The sequence below is a fragment of the Dreissena polymorpha genome, chromosome 11 (genome assembly GCF_020536995.1).
Source record: "Dreissena polymorpha isolate Duluth1 chromosome 11, UMN_Dpol_1.0, whole genome shotgun sequence".
In the NCBI taxonomy this organism is placed as follows: Eukaryota; Metazoa; Mollusca; class Bivalvia; order Myida; family Dreissenidae; genus Dreissena; species Dreissena polymorpha.
The window spans coordinates 10,493,469-10,509,198 of NC_068365.1; the positions used below are offsets into that span (position 1 = coordinate 10,493,469).

The 15,730-nt window shown below is 41.6% G+C and overlaps 1 pseudogene; it reads right to left on the minus strand.

Annotated features, from left to right (window-relative positions):
• Positions 1–1,874: 1,874 nt before the first annotated feature.
• Positions 1,875–15,081, minus strand: LOC127851291 (RNA-binding protein 25-like; annotated as a pseudogene).
• Positions 15,082–15,730: the final 649 nt, after the last annotated feature.

Here is a 15,730-nt window from a genome sequence, read left to right on the forward strand (position 1 = left end):
AGAGTCTTCCGTATTTGGATGATAGTTCTTGACGTGATGTATATGATGGTGTCCAAACAGAGTTATAGAAATTGGAGAATTCCATCAAATGTCAGGTATGTGATATAATGCTATAAGTCAGAACACTATTTGTACATAATTCAAAGAACTTTCTTCTTTTAAAGGCATGGAGTCTAACGTGCTTACCTATTACCCGTGAAGCCTCCCACTGATAAATGGTAGTGGGTTTGGTCCAATCATCGACCACAAATCTTACTGGTACTGGTTGGAGTTTATGTACTAGTAAGAAGGAAACAATGATTATTTAAAAATGTAAAATACTGACATACCGGTGAAATGGGCATTAACAAAACATGCAACAAAAGATGTCCGACGTAAAAGAACGGACAGTCACAATCATGGCAATATGTAGAGAAACTATGATGTATATTTAAAATGAATCATTCTGTATATTTCTTTTTCAGAATGTGATCGTGGAAAAGGAATCGGACGAGGACCCTTCTACCAGTTCCAGCACCACCAGCAAGCCTGCTACATTTGCTGATTCAGAAGTATCAGAACTGCCCACATTACACAGAATGAGGAACCATATATCAAACTGCCCCAAAATGAGGAACACCATACCAAAATTATTAAGATAAAGACAGACAATTCTGACTGTAAATCTAGTTGTGCACTGGCTGATTTATTTGGAGATGTGTTTGTTACAACAGTTGAGCCAGCTAAGTCACATGTTGAAAAAATTCAAGCTCTCTCACGCTCTCTCTCCACACTCTCACGCACTCTCGCTCTCTCCCCTGCTCTCTGTCCCCCATCTCTCTATTTCTGTCTCTCTCTCTTGCTCTCTCTCTTTGTCTCCCACTCTTTCTGTTTCTATATCGCTCTCTCTATCTCACCGTCTCTCTCTCCCTCTCTCTCTCTACCCTCCCTCTCAACATCTTTCCCTCTCTCTTCACCACTATTTATCTCACTCTCTCCCTATCTATATCCCGCTCTCTCTCTCCCGATCTCTCTCGTCTCTCTCTCACTTTTACTCTCACTCTCTCGCTCACTCTCGCTATCATCTCTGTCACTCTCACTCTCTTCCGCTTTCTCCCGCTCTCTCTCCCGCTCTCTTTCCCGCTGTTTCTTCCTCCTCTCTCTATCTCTCCCTCTCTCTCTCTCTTACTCTCAATCTCTATTCCCTTCTCTCCCCCACTATATCTGTCTCTCTCTCTAACTCTCTAAATCTATCTCACTCACACTCCCGCTCACTCTCGTCTCTCTCGCCTTAACTCTCTATATTCCTCTCTCTCCTCTCAGTCTGCCTCTCACTCTCTCTCCCGCTCTCTCTATGTCCCGCTCTTTGTCCCGCGCTCTCTCCCATCTCTCTCTCTCTCTCTCTCTCTCTCTCTCTCTCTCTCTCTCTCTCTCTCTCTCTCTCTCTCTCTCTCTCTTTGTCTTTCTCGCCATCAATCTTTCCTTCTCCCGCTCTCTCTCCATCTCTCTCTCTCTCTATGTCACTATCTCTATCTTCCCGCTCTATCCACTCTCTCTCTCTTGCTCTCTCTCCCGCTCGCTCCCCCTCCTGCTCTCTCTCTGTCTCTCTCCTTGCGTTCTCTCCCCTCTCTCTCTCACTCTCACACTCTGTTCCCACTCTCACTCTGTACCGCTCTCTCTCTCATGCTGTCTCTCTCACTCACTCTCTCTCTCGCTCTCTACCCCAATCTCTCTATTTCACTCTCACTCTTTCTTTGTCTCTGTCTCTCGCTCTCTCTCTCGCTATCTCTCTCTGTGTCTCTCACTCTCTCTGTCTCTATCTCGCTCACTCTCTCTCTCCCTCACTCTCTCTCACTACCTTTCTCGCATTTTATAAATTCTCTCTCCATCTCTCCTCAACGCTCTATCTCTCTCTCCTCTATTTTACTCTCTCTATCTCTCTCTCTCTCTCTCACTATCTCCCGCTCTCTCTCTCCCGCTCTCTCTTTCCCACGCTCTCTCGTCTCTCTCTCACTCTCATCAACATTCTCTCTCTCACTCTCTCTGTCACTTTCTCTCCTTCTCTCTCCTTCTCCCCACTCTCTAACTCTCTCTTCCTCTCTCTCACTCTCTCTTTTTCTCTCCCCCACTCTCTCTCTCTCTCTCACTCTCTCTCTCTTTCTCTCCCCACACTCTCTCTCTCTGCCTCTCTCTGCATCCCTGTCTTTGTCTCTCACTATCTCTCTCTCTCTCTTTCTCACTCTCTCTATCTCTCTCCGACCCCTCTTTCTCTAAACCCCCTCTCTCTTTATCTCTCACATCCTCACTTTTTATATCTCTACTCCTCTCTCTCCCCTTACTCTCTCTTCCGCTCTCTCTGTCCCGCTCTCTCTCCCGCGCTTTCTCCCATATCTCTATCTTAATCTCTCTCTTAGTCTCTCCGCTCACTTTCTTTCCCAATCCCGCTCTCTCTCTCTCTGTCTCTGTCACTCTCTCTCTCTCCCGCTCCTTCCATCTCTCTCTCTCTCTCTTGCTCTCTTTCCCGCTCGCTTTCTCTCCCCCTCTCCCGCTCTCTCTCTGTCTTGTTTAATCTCTGTCCGACCCCTATTTACTCTAGACCCTCCTCTCTCTCTATCTCTCACACTCTCACTTCTTCTATCTATTCTCCTCTCTCTCCCCTAAGTCTGTCTCTCACTCTCTCTCTCTCGCTCTCTCTCTGTCTCGCTCTCTCCCGCGCTCTCTCCCATCTCTCTCTCTCTTTTTTTTTCTCTCTCTCTCTCTCTCTCGGTCTCTCTCTCTCTCCTTTTGTCTCTCTTGCCGTCTATCTTCCCTTCTCCCTCTCTCTCTCCATCTCTCTTTCTCTGTCACTCTCTCTCTCTCTTGCTCTCTCTCCCTCTCGCTCGCCTTTCCCGCTCTCTCTCTCTCTCTCTCTCTCTTTCTTTCTCTCTCTCTTTCTCTCCCTGCTTTCTCTCCTCCTCCCTCACTCTCACTCTCTGTTCCCACTTTCACTCTCTCCCGCTCTCTATCATGCTCTCTCTCTCCTCACTCTCCCTACCTCTCTCTCTCCGGCTCTCTATCCCCCATCTCTCTATTTCTCTCTCGCGCTTTCTCTGTCTCTGTCTCTCGCTCTCTCGCCTCGCTCGTTCTCTCGCTCTCTCTCTCCCTCTGTCTCTCTCTCGCTCTCTCTGTCCCTATCACTCTTCCCCTTTCTCTCTCTACCTCTCTATTACTATCAATCACTCTCCCTCTCTCTTCACCACTCTCTCTCAATCTCTCCCTCTCTATCTCGCGAACTCTCTTCCGCTTTCTCTCTCCCGCTCTCTCTTTCGCTGTCTCTCTCCCGCTCTCTCTCCTCTCTCTCGCTCTCTCTCTGACTCTACCCTGCTCTCTCTCTCCAGCCCTCCCTCCCGCTCTCTCTCCCCCTCTCTCTAACTCTCTCTCTCTCATTCTCATTATCTCTCTCCCCTACTCTCTCTCCCCACTCTCTCTCTCACTCTCTATCCCGCTCTATCTCCCGCGCTCTCTCCCCTCTCTCTATCTCTCTCCATCTCTCCCTCCCCTCTCTCTCTCTCTCTCATTCTCTCCCGCTCACTCTATCGCTCTTTCCTTCTTATACGCTCTCTCCTTTCTCTCTCCCTCTCTCTCTCTATGTCTGTCTCTCTCTCTCTCTCTCTATCTCACTCTCTGTCCCGCTATCTCTCCCGCTCTCTCTCCCATCTCTTTCTCTGTCTATCTCTCTTTGTCTTTCCCGCTCTCTTCCCCCTCTCCCGCTATCTCTCCCTAACTCTGTCTTTCTCACTCTTACTCTCTGTTCCCACTCTCACTCTCTACCGCTCTCTCTCACGCTCTCTCTCCATACTCTTACGCACTCTCGCTCTCTCCCCCGCTCTCTGTCCCCCATCTCTCTGTCTCTGTCTCTGTCTCTCTCTCTCTCTCTCTCTCGCTCTCTCTCTTTGTCTCCTACTCTTTCTGTTTCTATCTCGCCCACTCTCTCACCGTCTCTCTCTCCCTCTCTCTACCTCTCCCTCCCTCTCAACCTCTTTCTCTCTCTCTTCACCACTATTTATCTCATTCTCTCCCTATCTATATCCCGCTCTCTCTCTCCCGATCTCTCTCGTCTCTCTCACACTTTCACTCTCACTCTCTCCCTCACTCTCGCTATCATCTCTGTCACTCTCACTCTCTTCCGCTTTCTCCCGCTCTCTCTCCCGCTCTCTTTCCCGCTGTTTCTTTCTCCTCTCTCTATCTCTCCCCCTCTCTCTCTCTCTTACTCTCAATCTCTATTCCCCTCTCTCCCCCACTATTTCTGTCTCTCTTTCTCACTCTCTAACTATATCTCACTCACTCTCCCGCTCACTCTCGTCTCTCTCGCTATAACTCTATTCCCCACTGTCTCTCCCTCACTCTCCCTTTCCCACTCTCTCTCCTGCTCTCTGTGCCGCTCTCTCTCGCTCTCTCTCCCGATCTCTCTCCTCTCTCTCGGTCTCTCTCCCGCTCTCTCTCTCCCGCTCTCCCCCGCTCTCTCCCCCGCTCTCTCTCCCGACACCTCCCGCCTCTCTCCCGCTCTATCTATCCGCTCTATCTACCGCTCTCTCTCCCATGTTTCTCTCTCCTCTCTTTATCTCTCCCGCTCTCTCTCTCTCTCACACTCTCTATCTAACGCTCTCTCCCGCTGTTTCTCTTTCCTCTCTTATTCTCTCACTCTCTCGCTCTCACACTCATCTCTATTCACTCTCTAAATCACTATTCTTCTCTCTCTCCACACACTCTCTTAACTCTATTTCACTCTCTTCTCCCGCCTCGCTGTTGCCGATCTCTCTTCGCTCTATCTCCCTGCATCCTCTTTTCTCTCGTTCTCACTCCCCTCTTCTCCCCCCGACCCTCTCTATCTTTCTATCTCTCTTTCTCTCTCTCTCTCTTCCTGTTACTCTCTACTCCGCATTTTCTCCGCCATATATCTATACTCTGTATTCTTTCTCTATCGCTTTCTCTATCTCTCTCACACTCTCTCTCCCACTCTGTCTATCTCACTCTCAATCTCCCCATCTCTCTCTCTCTCTCTCTCTCTCTCTCTCTCTCTCTCTCTCTCCTCTCTCTCTCTCTCTGTCTCTCTCTCTGCTGATCACTCTCCCGCTCTCAATTCCTCTCTCTCTCTTTCTCGTTATTCTCTATCTCTCTCTCTCTGTTTTTCTCTTCCGCTATCTCTCCTCCCGCTTTCTACCCCCTTCTCTCTCTCTCGCTCTCTCATTTTATCTCTTTCCCATCCTCTCCCCCTTTTTCTCGCGCTCTCTCTTTCGTCTCTCTCTTCCAGCTATCTCTTTCCCGCTCTCTACCTCTTTGTATTTCTATCTCGTTCTCTCTCTCCTTCCTCTATCTACCCTCTCTATCTCTCTCTCTCGCTTTCTCTCTCTCTCACTCTCTCTTTCTCCCACTCTTTCTTTCTCACTCTAACTCTCCCCCGCTTTCTCTCTCTCTCTCTCTCTCTATCTCTCTCTCTCTCTGACGCTCACCCTCCTGCTCTCTATCCTCTCTTCTCTTTCTCTCTATCTCTTTATTCGCTGTCTCTCTCTGTTTCTCTCTTCCGCTATCTCTCCTCCCGCTTTCTACCCCCTTCTCTCTTTCGCTCTCACTTTTTCTCTCTCTCTCTCTCATCCTCTCCCGCTCTCTCTTTCCTCTCTTTCTCCCCGCTACCTCTTTCCCGCTCTCTACCTCTTTTTCTTTCTATCTCGCTCTCCCTCTCTCTCGTCATCTATCTCTCTATCTTTCTCTCTCGCTCGCTCTCCCGCTCTCTGTCTCGCTCTCTCTCTCGCTCTCTCTCTCGCTCTCTCTCTCGCTCTCTCTCTCGCTCTCTTTCTCTCGCTCTCTCTCTCGCTCTCTCTCTCGCTCTCTCTCCTCTCTCTCTCCTCTCTCTGTCCTCTCTCTCTCCCTCTCTCTCTCCCCCTCTCTCTCACTCTTAAAAACTTTCTCCCCTACTTTCTCTCCCCACTGTCTCTTACACTCTATCCCGCTCTCTCTCCCGCGCTCTTCCCCCCTCTCTCTCTTTCTCCCCTCTCTTTCACGCTCTCTCTCCCTTTTTCTCTCCCCTCTCTCTGTCTTCCGCTGTCTCTCCTCTCTTTCTCTCTCTCTCTCTTTCTCTGTATCCCGCTATAACTCTCACGCTATCTACCCCCCTCTCTCTCTCTCGCTCTCTCTCTCTTTCTCTCTCTGCCCCCTCTCTCTCACTCTATCTTTCACTCTCTCTATCACGCTATCTCTTCCAACTCTCTCTGTCCTGCTCTCTCTCTCTCTTCCGCTCTCTCATGTCTCTTTCTCTCTCTCTCCCGCTCACTCTCGTCTCTCTCGCTCTCTAACTCTCTTCCCCACTGTCTCTCCCTCACTCTCCTTTTCCCACTCTCTCTTCCGCTCTCTGTGCCGCTCTCTCTCGCGCTCTTTCTCACGCTCTCTCTCCTCTCTCTCGGTCTCTCTCTCTCGGTCTCTCTCCCGCTCTCTCTCCCGCTCTCTCTCCCATACTCTCTCCCGCTCTCTCTATCTCGTTCAATTTCCCGCTCTCTCTTCCACTGTTTCTCTCTCCTCTCTTTATCTCTCCCCCTCTCTCTCACACTCACCTCCGCTCTCTCTCCCGCTCTCTCTCCCGCTCTCTCTCCCGCTCTCTCTTTCGCTCTCTCTCCCGCTCTCCTACCGCTCTCTCCCGCTGTTTCTCCTCGTTCTATCTCTCCATCTCTCGTTCTCACACTCAATCTCTCTTCCTCTCTCTCCATCACTATTTCTCTCTCTCTTACACACTCTCTCTCACTCTATTTCACTCTCTCTCCCGCTCTGTCTTCTGCACACTCTCGTCTCTCTAACTCTCTCTAACTCTCTTCCCAACTGTCTCTCTCTCTCACTCTATCTTTCCCACTCTCTCTCCCGCTCTCTGTGCCGCTCTCTCGCTCTCTCTCTCCCACTCTCTCTCCTCTCTCTCGCTCTTTCTCTCTCTCTCCTCCGCATTCTCTCCTCCCGCGATTTACCCTCTCTCTCTCTCTCGCTTTCTCTCTCTGTCACTCTCTCTCTCTCCCACTCTGTCTTTCTCCCTCTCCCCTCCCCCCGCTCTCTCTCTCTCTCTCTGCCGCTCACTCTCCCGCTCTCTATCCTCTCTCCTCTCTCTCTCAATCTTTATTCTCTCTCTCTCTCTGTGTTTCTCTCTTTCGCTATCATTCATCCCGCTCTTTACCCCCCCTCTCTCTCTCTCTCGCTCTCGCTTTTTCTCTCTCTCTCATCCTCTCCCGCTTTTTCTCCCGCTCTCTCTTTCCTCTCTCTATTCCCGCTATCTCTTTTCGCTCTCTAACCCTCTCTCTTTCTATCTCGCTCTCTCTCTCGTTCTCTATCTCCTCTCTCTCTCCCTCTCTCTCTCCCTCTTTCTCTCCCTCTCTCTCTCTCTCACTCTTAAAATCTTTCTCCCCTACTCTCTCTCCCCACTCTCTCTTACTCTCTATCCCGCTCTCTCTCCCACGCTCTCTCCCCCCTCTCTCTCTCTCTCTCTTTTCTCCCTCTCACCCCTCTCTCTCCCGCTCTCTCTGTTTTTCGCTGTCTCTCCTCTCTTTCTCTCTGTCTCGCTCTCTCTCTCTCTCTCCCGCTATCTCTTCCCACTCTCTCTGTCCTGCTCTCTCTCTTCCGCTCTCTCCTGTCTCTTTTTTTCTTTCTCTTTCTCTCTCTCGCTCTATCTCTCTCGCTCTCTCTTTTCCTCTCTCTCTCTCTCTTTCTTTCTCTCTCTCTCTATCTGTCTCTCTCTCTATCTGTCTCTCTCTCTCTCTTTCTCTCTCTCTCTCTCTCTTTCTCTCTTTCTTTCTCTCTCTTTCGCTCTCTCTCGGTGGGTGGGCTAAACGATTGATATCAAAAATGAATGATTTCTTGAATATTCCATTTACAAATTAAAACACGATACTATATATAGAGGAACATTTGTACAAGAATTAGTATTTAGTCATTTAAATAATATTTTATATAATGATTATTCTATCCTAAGTTGTTCTAACATTCATGTGCATATATCTAATATAGTAACCATAATTTTTTTTTAGACGATGCCATTAAAATTTATAAAGAACATAATGTACTAAATATTAGTAAATTATAGTAGAAGTAGTACAAGTAGTAGAAGTAAGTAGTAGAAAGTAGTAGTAGTAGTAGTAGTTAGTAGTAGTAGTAGTAGTCGTCGTAGTAAGTAGTAGTAGTAGTCGTAATAGTAGTAGTAGTAGTAGTAGTAGTAGTAGTAGTAGTAGTAGTGTAGTAGTAGTAGTAGTAGTAGTAGTAGTAGTAGTAGCCGTTAGTAGTAGTAGTAGTAGTAGTAGTAGCAGTGTAGTAGTAGTAGTCGTAGTAGTAGTAGTAGTAGTAGTAGTAGTAGTAGTAGTAGTTAGTAGTAGTAGTAGTAGGTAGTAGTAGTAGTAGTAGTAGTAGTAGTAGTAGTAGTAGTAGTAGTAGTAGTAGTAGTCAGTAGTAGTGTAGCAGTAGTAGAGTAGTAGTAGCAGTAGTGTAGTATTGTAGTAAGTAGTAGAGTAGTATAGTGTAGTAGTAGTAGTAGTTAGTAGCAGTAGTATCGTAGTAGTAGTAGTAGTCGTAGAGTAGTAGTAGTGCTAGTAGTAGTAGTAGCAGTAGTAGTTGTAGTAGTAGTAGTAGTAGTAGTAGTTGTAATAGTAGTAGTAGTTGTAATAGTAGTAATAGAAGTATTAGTAGTAGTAGTGTAGTAGGTAGAGTAGAAGTAGTAGTAGTAGTAGTAGTAGTAGTAGTAGTAAGTAGTAGTAGTAGTAGTAGTAGTAGTAGTAGTTTTAGTTATAGTAGTAGTAGTAGCAGTAGTAGTAGTAGTAGTAGTAGTAGTTAGTAGTTAGTAGTAGTTGTAGTAGTAGTTATAGCAGTAGTAGTAGTAGTAGTAGTAGTAGTAGTAGTAGTAGAAGTAGTAGTAGTAATAGTAGTGGTAGTAGTAGTAGTAGTAGTTGTAGTCGTAGTCGTAGCAAAAGCAGCAGCAGCAGCAGCAACAGCAGCAGTAGTAGTAGTAGTAGTAGAAGTAGTAGTAGTAATAGTAGTTGTAGTGGTAATAGTAATACTACAATGAAAATGTTATATAGTTCGTCAATATCGGCATAAATATGCAGTTTCATTCGTATATTCCTTTAGAAAATGTCATAAATTAATATTGAATTATTATTCCCGTAAATGCAATAATATCGCTTTTTATGAATTATTACATGTTCAAATTTCAAAATCTGCAAGAAAATCACTATAAAGTACTAGAGTTTTCACAACATTAAAATATGCAATATCGCGTGATGGTTACTATCAGCAAACGTCTTTATATAACATGCAGCTTGTATTGAAAAAAAATCAAGTCGTTTAGCAAGTTCTAAATGTTGTTATTTTTAGCCTTAATTTGTTTACAGCTTTTCTCTTACTAGCATCATGTATTGGAGGGTTGGAGAACAATCCTGATACTTTTATATTTTTGGGCTCACCCCAGTACATATATATACATATTTTTGTATAAGATCCTCTGAAATTATTAATTTATATCAGCTTTAATGACGCGGAAAAATATTTAACCACATATGTTCAGCGCAAGGTTCTATTCAACAAACCACGTAATCGCAAACGTTCTCCGGAGTTGTTAGCCACTATTATATTCTGACATCAGTTGCGTTATTCTCCCCGTTAAAACACAAAATGACATATTTGCACCATTGTCAGTTTACCTCGACGACTTTAACTTCAAGTGATGTGAACTTTTATAAACATAGTAATTGCTATGTTAATATATGCACACTGAGATTTTCGGGCAGTTTTTCAAATATAAATAATGGTTAATAAAGTCATGCATGTGGAACAACCCTATCTTCCTGGTATATGTACTTTGCAATTGCACTGTGTTATATCGGTCGAGTAATCAAGTCTTTTGATATCTGTATTTGTGACAGCGGTGGATACCGATAACCTATTAGGGAATAACAAGTTACATATACATTTCGAATGATTCGGAGCTTTATGAAGACAATCTTACTAAAACTTTAAGAATATATAAAGAAGGTTTTATTAGATTGTTGTTGTTGTTGTTTTGGCTCAAAAGAAGTTCTTCAAATGGAAATCATTATCAACAAGTAAAGTTTCACAAATATTTGTGTTCAGTTCTTTACTTCCTGTTTTAAAGTAAAAGTATTGCATAATATTGTAATGGACACGAACATGATACAAAGCGTATCAATTTATTCCAGTCGCAAAACACAATCGCAATTCGTACACTTTCAGGAGAGACGAGTGCGGGAAAAAGCAGTTTATTGAACGTTATGCTGGAACAAAATGTTCTTCCCCTAGCACACTTAGCCACAGCAGCTATCATTTGTCGAATCCACCCAATACCACTTAATGCAAAGCGCTGTTTCGAAGTTACCTCTGGTAGCAACACGAACATGAAGAACACTTTTTTTATATAAAGACATTGAAGCTGAATTGCTGAAGCAATTATCCAAGATTATTACCTGCCGAGATAAAGATCATTTCGGCGATATCGTTGACATCTACTGGCAAATACCTCTTCTGGGTGATAATGTAAGAAAACATTGAGCTTTTTGTAATTATTAACATTTGCTTTTCTTGTTTCTGTAATATCCAAACAATTCACAAATCTTGCCTACTAACATTTAAGATATTACAACAATATGTATGTCACACAAAACATTCAACTGTGTTTCAACAGTGTATGTTATGTATTGTGTTCGTGAATGTAAATAATACCCATCAAACATGCACATATGGGTCCCATATGGGCTGTTTCTGGGCAAACACATATGGGTAAGCCCATATGGGAGTCATTTGGGACCAATATGGGCTAGCCCATATGGGAATGCCCACAAGGGTCCCATATAGGTCCCATATTATTGAGCTATCGGGAAAAATATGTAAACTTGTATTTATTTGATTAAAAACTCATTTCTTAAAACGTATGTAGGATTAACTTGATCTAAACTGCAGATATTTTACCCAAAAATAGAAAATCAATGCACAAGCAAATAATATGCGGCCCATATGGGTCCCATACGGGTCCCATATGGGAGTCATTTGGGAGCTATATGGGCTTGCCAATGGGGGAATGCCGATAAGGGTCCCATATAGGTCCCATATTATTGCGCTTTCACGAAAAAGATGTAAACTTGTATTTATTTGATTAAAAACTCATTTCTTAAAACGTATGCTGGACTAACTTGATTTAAACTGCTAATATTTTGCCCAAATATTGAAAATCAATGCATAAGCAAATAATATGCAGTCCATATAGGTCCAATATGGGTCCCATTTGGACCGCCCAACAAAGGACAAAATCAGCTACCGGGCTGTTTCTGGGCAAACCCATATGGGTAAGCCCAAATGGGTGTCATTTGGGACTTATATTGGTTAGCCCATATGGGAATGCACTTAAGGATCCCATATAGGTCCCATATTATTGCGCTATCAGGAAAAAGATAAAGATAAGCTTTTATTTATTTGATTAAGAACTATTTTCTTAAAACGTATGTATGACAAACTTGATCTCAACTGCTTATATTTTACTCAAAAATATAAAATCAATGCATAAGCAAATAATATGCAGCCCATATGGGTCCCATACAGGTCCCATTTGGGCCGCCCAACAAAGGACAAAATCAGCTATCGGGCGCACATTTTTTGAAAATTCTGTTTTTGATATGGCTTTGTTTTAAATAATGTATATACTATGATTAATATGAAGTTATTTTCAAGAGATAATTTTAATTTAAATAATCGCGCAGAAAAATAAAGTATTTAAATAATATGCGCATGCGCAGATGTTAATTCCGCCTCGCGAAAACATTCAAAACAAAAACACTCGAAACGGTATTTGTTAAATTGTGATATTATACACGTAATTATATATTTCTTTTGAAATCAGATATATATTGCTGATCACGCATTATTTATTAATCTGTTACTTCAATAAATGCCTGTTTGTTTAATAATTTGAATTGCAAATTATTAATTTCTTTATTCGCTTTGCCTTTGTCATGTATTGACGTAAGTCGTTACGTTCGTTTGTCGCCATAGATCAATCTCTTAGTTAAACTGCTTAATTCAACTTGATTCTGCCATAAAATTCAATACAAACTTTTTATAGCAGACAGGCGCATGTCTGAAAAAATGGAACTCTAAATTAGTAATCATGCTAATGCATGAGAATCTTACTTATCTCATACATTGATAATATTAATATAAACGTATTACATCAAAGACGTATATAATGTTTTTTTTTTATAGGTCTTTGATTACTTGCACGCAAGCCAAGGTTGTCTGCCTGTGGAAAAAATTTAATGATTATTTAAACACATATCCTAGTGTGACCCAAATTCGACGATGTAACGGTTACATGAAACAATATTAAGCAAATAATGAAAGAAATAATGAAATGTTTAATAGCACAAAATAATAATTTAAAACTCGGCTGCATTACTTTGAAATGATTCCAAGACAATAATCTTCCATTTGTTCAATACAAATAGAACATCGGCGAATTTAGGTGTCGTCGAATTTGGGTTGCGGTAGGATATTTGCAGAATATTAAAAAAGTCTGTGTGTTAAGAAATAATTAAATTCGTCATGTTTATTGTACAAATTTATTTCAGAAAATAAAATATTTACCACCGCCTCGTTTGCCAACATCGTCTTTACAAGGAATGTCCAGCAGTGCATGACAGAGGCCGGTCACTCCCATTAAGTCCAGCTGAAGAGCCTTCCCAAAGACAGTTCATAGGACAAAGTAACTCATTTTTGTGCTTGAAACTTAAACTTAAAATAATTTCAGTTTTGGAATTACTGCTTATAAAATGCCTGATAGTTAATTACGTAAATAATTGATGTAAACAGATAATCCAACTTAAAAAATATAAAATACACAGTCATTTAGTGATCTATAATAATACATACTTCTACCAATAAAAGAAACAAATTGACGTTGACTGGCATATAGGTGCAAGTTGCTATAATCAGCCCTAGCCATACAACAGCTGTTGGGACAAATCGGGCCCGCCGCCGTTATATCGGCACACATCCGATATAATTATATCCGACCCAGCTGTGATATATATTATTGTCAACATAATTTGAGGTTACCGTACAGTTTTTTTTTACTCTGTCTTCAGATGTAGTTGCACAGATTTTAACGGTGTTGGAAACAAAGAGAGACGAGAACAGGGAAATGAAGCGGATGCTGCAGCGGCTCTTGGCTAGGTCAGCTACTGATGACGAGCCAATGCAACTGCCAGAGAACATCAGTCTTGAAGCATTTAAGCAAATGGATGAGTTTGAAGAGCATCTTGGTGATAAAGCTACGATCCATCTTTTCTAGGGCTGCTGCATAGTTCAAGCTTTTTTATCAAATATATTAAGCAATGTTGTGAATGTAATTGACAGTTTTTTCTCCATTGATCCTTAACCATTCCTTTAAGGCTCATCTTCTAAGAAAGCATACAATCTGTTTTATCTGGAAATGAAATGGTATATATTCCTTTGCAAAAGAAGAAACAGCATTCCAGTTTTGAAGGTTTTATAAGACATATATATATATATATATACATATATATATATATATATATATATATACATATATATATATATATATATATATACATATATATATATATATATACATACATATATATATATACATATATATATATATTGTGCAATTACGAAAAACACTAGAATGTATGAAGATATCAAAGATAATAATATGGACTTGTTCTCGAAAAAGGATTTGCCATTTATTTGAGTTTTGGATTTTTCGGCAGGGTTTTTAATTTGTAGTTTATAAAATATTTTGTTTAGTCTTGCAAGTATGTTTTCTACGAATGTTCTTTGAGTACATGGTGTGTTATTTGTTAAAGATTTAATATGCATGGGTATGCTTTTGAGTAATGTGTAGTACATCAGGAAAATACTTGAAGGTATTCTGTATATGTAATATATATTTAATATCAAAATAATAGAAGTCCTTAATTCTATAGTCGTATAACTGGTCGACATATATAATGTTATAGAAAAACGTCTTATTGTTTGAAGTAATGTCTTTATTGTTCCATAAAATAGTTTTACTGTTGGTTTGGGTTTATAGATTATGAGTAACATTACTCCATGCGGATAGAACATTAGATAGAAACATGTTTTCGTTAGCAACTTCATGTAAAATATTTTTAGGAATCACCATATTATTTTAGAATTTTCTGGTAGAATAGTTAACGTGGGATCCTCCTGCTATGTATGTATGTATCCATGTATATGTGTGTAATACTTTATGTGAATAAAAGTTGAGAGTACTTTAATAAATTGTTAAGTCTTTTAACAAAAACCTTGTATTTCTTGCAGGATAATGCTATTTAGCTCTTAAACCCTTTGATATCACTCTGTTCCAGCAAGAAGAAATAGATAAAACATGAAAAAAAAAGAAATTGGAAGTACATGTACAAAAATCTTTTGTCTGATGTACAATTTGAACACACAGTATTTCATGTTTGCAGCCTACATATTATATCTAACATAACCTGAATTTCCATTAATGCGTTGTCCAAAATTTTACAGGCTCTGTGTAACCATATTGAATACAATGCTACCAGTTTGTAGCCCATATTTAGTACAATGCTGCCCGAATGTAGCCCATATGAAGTAAAAGGGCTACCCGTATGTAGCCCATATTGAGTAAAAGGGCTGCCTGTATGTAGCCCATATTGAGTAAAAAGGATGCCCATGTTGGACCTATATGGGTCCCATGTGGGCACCTATATGGGCCCCATGAGGGCTGCCAACATGGGACCCAGATGGGTAGTGCAACCGGGTTCCATATGGGTCCCATCTGGGCTGCCCCATATACTTTCATATGCTCAAGTCATAATTGTAAGAAATATGTACTTAAATAAGAAAATAAAGTGTTTGTAGATTTTCTTCCCCCGTAGGTTTTTACGGGGGCCCCCGCCAAACTCCCATTTCCATTAAACTCCCGTGGGAGGTTAGACGGGTCCCCGTGGGGTGTTTGACGGGGGACCCAGTCAAACTCCCATTTTCAATGAACCCCAATGGGCGTTTGACGGGGCCCTCGCCCATTTACTCCCGTGGGAGTTTGACAGGGGGGGATCAGACTTCAATAAACATTTAATACCCATTGCAATATATTCCATTGTAACAAGACACCAAACTAAATTAAATAATTTGTTTTCTTTTAAAGGTGTCAAAATCAATTTATAATGATTGAATTTTCTTAAATCAGTACCAAAATATATGTTAATAAAATGTCTTTTTGGTAAGAGATTAGACCCACATATCGATATTTCTGTAAAGATGAATTTTAAACGTTCAATAATTTTGAAAGTGACTTGTCTCGAAAATATATTACATTTACCTTTTGAAAATCCAAACGTTGCTTTTATCCATTACTGTGATGATAAATACAATTCCGAAAGACAATAACATTGGAAACATACTTATTGTCATTCGGACTTGTATTTCTTTTGTTGTTTATTCCCGTGTAAATGTTTTGGAAGTTTTTTTGCTTGAAACTTTGCTTGGAACCATGTTCGGTGCAATGTCGTACCTTAGTGTACCGGTTACATTCCACAAGTTTTTACACAAAATGCCTGAATATGGCAGTGTGTTAGGTTCATTGTTTTGTTACTGTAGTTGTTTGTTTTTTATCATAACAACACCGTGCACTGTAGGCGTTATTGTCAGAGAAATGAGGGAGTGTTCTTGCAAC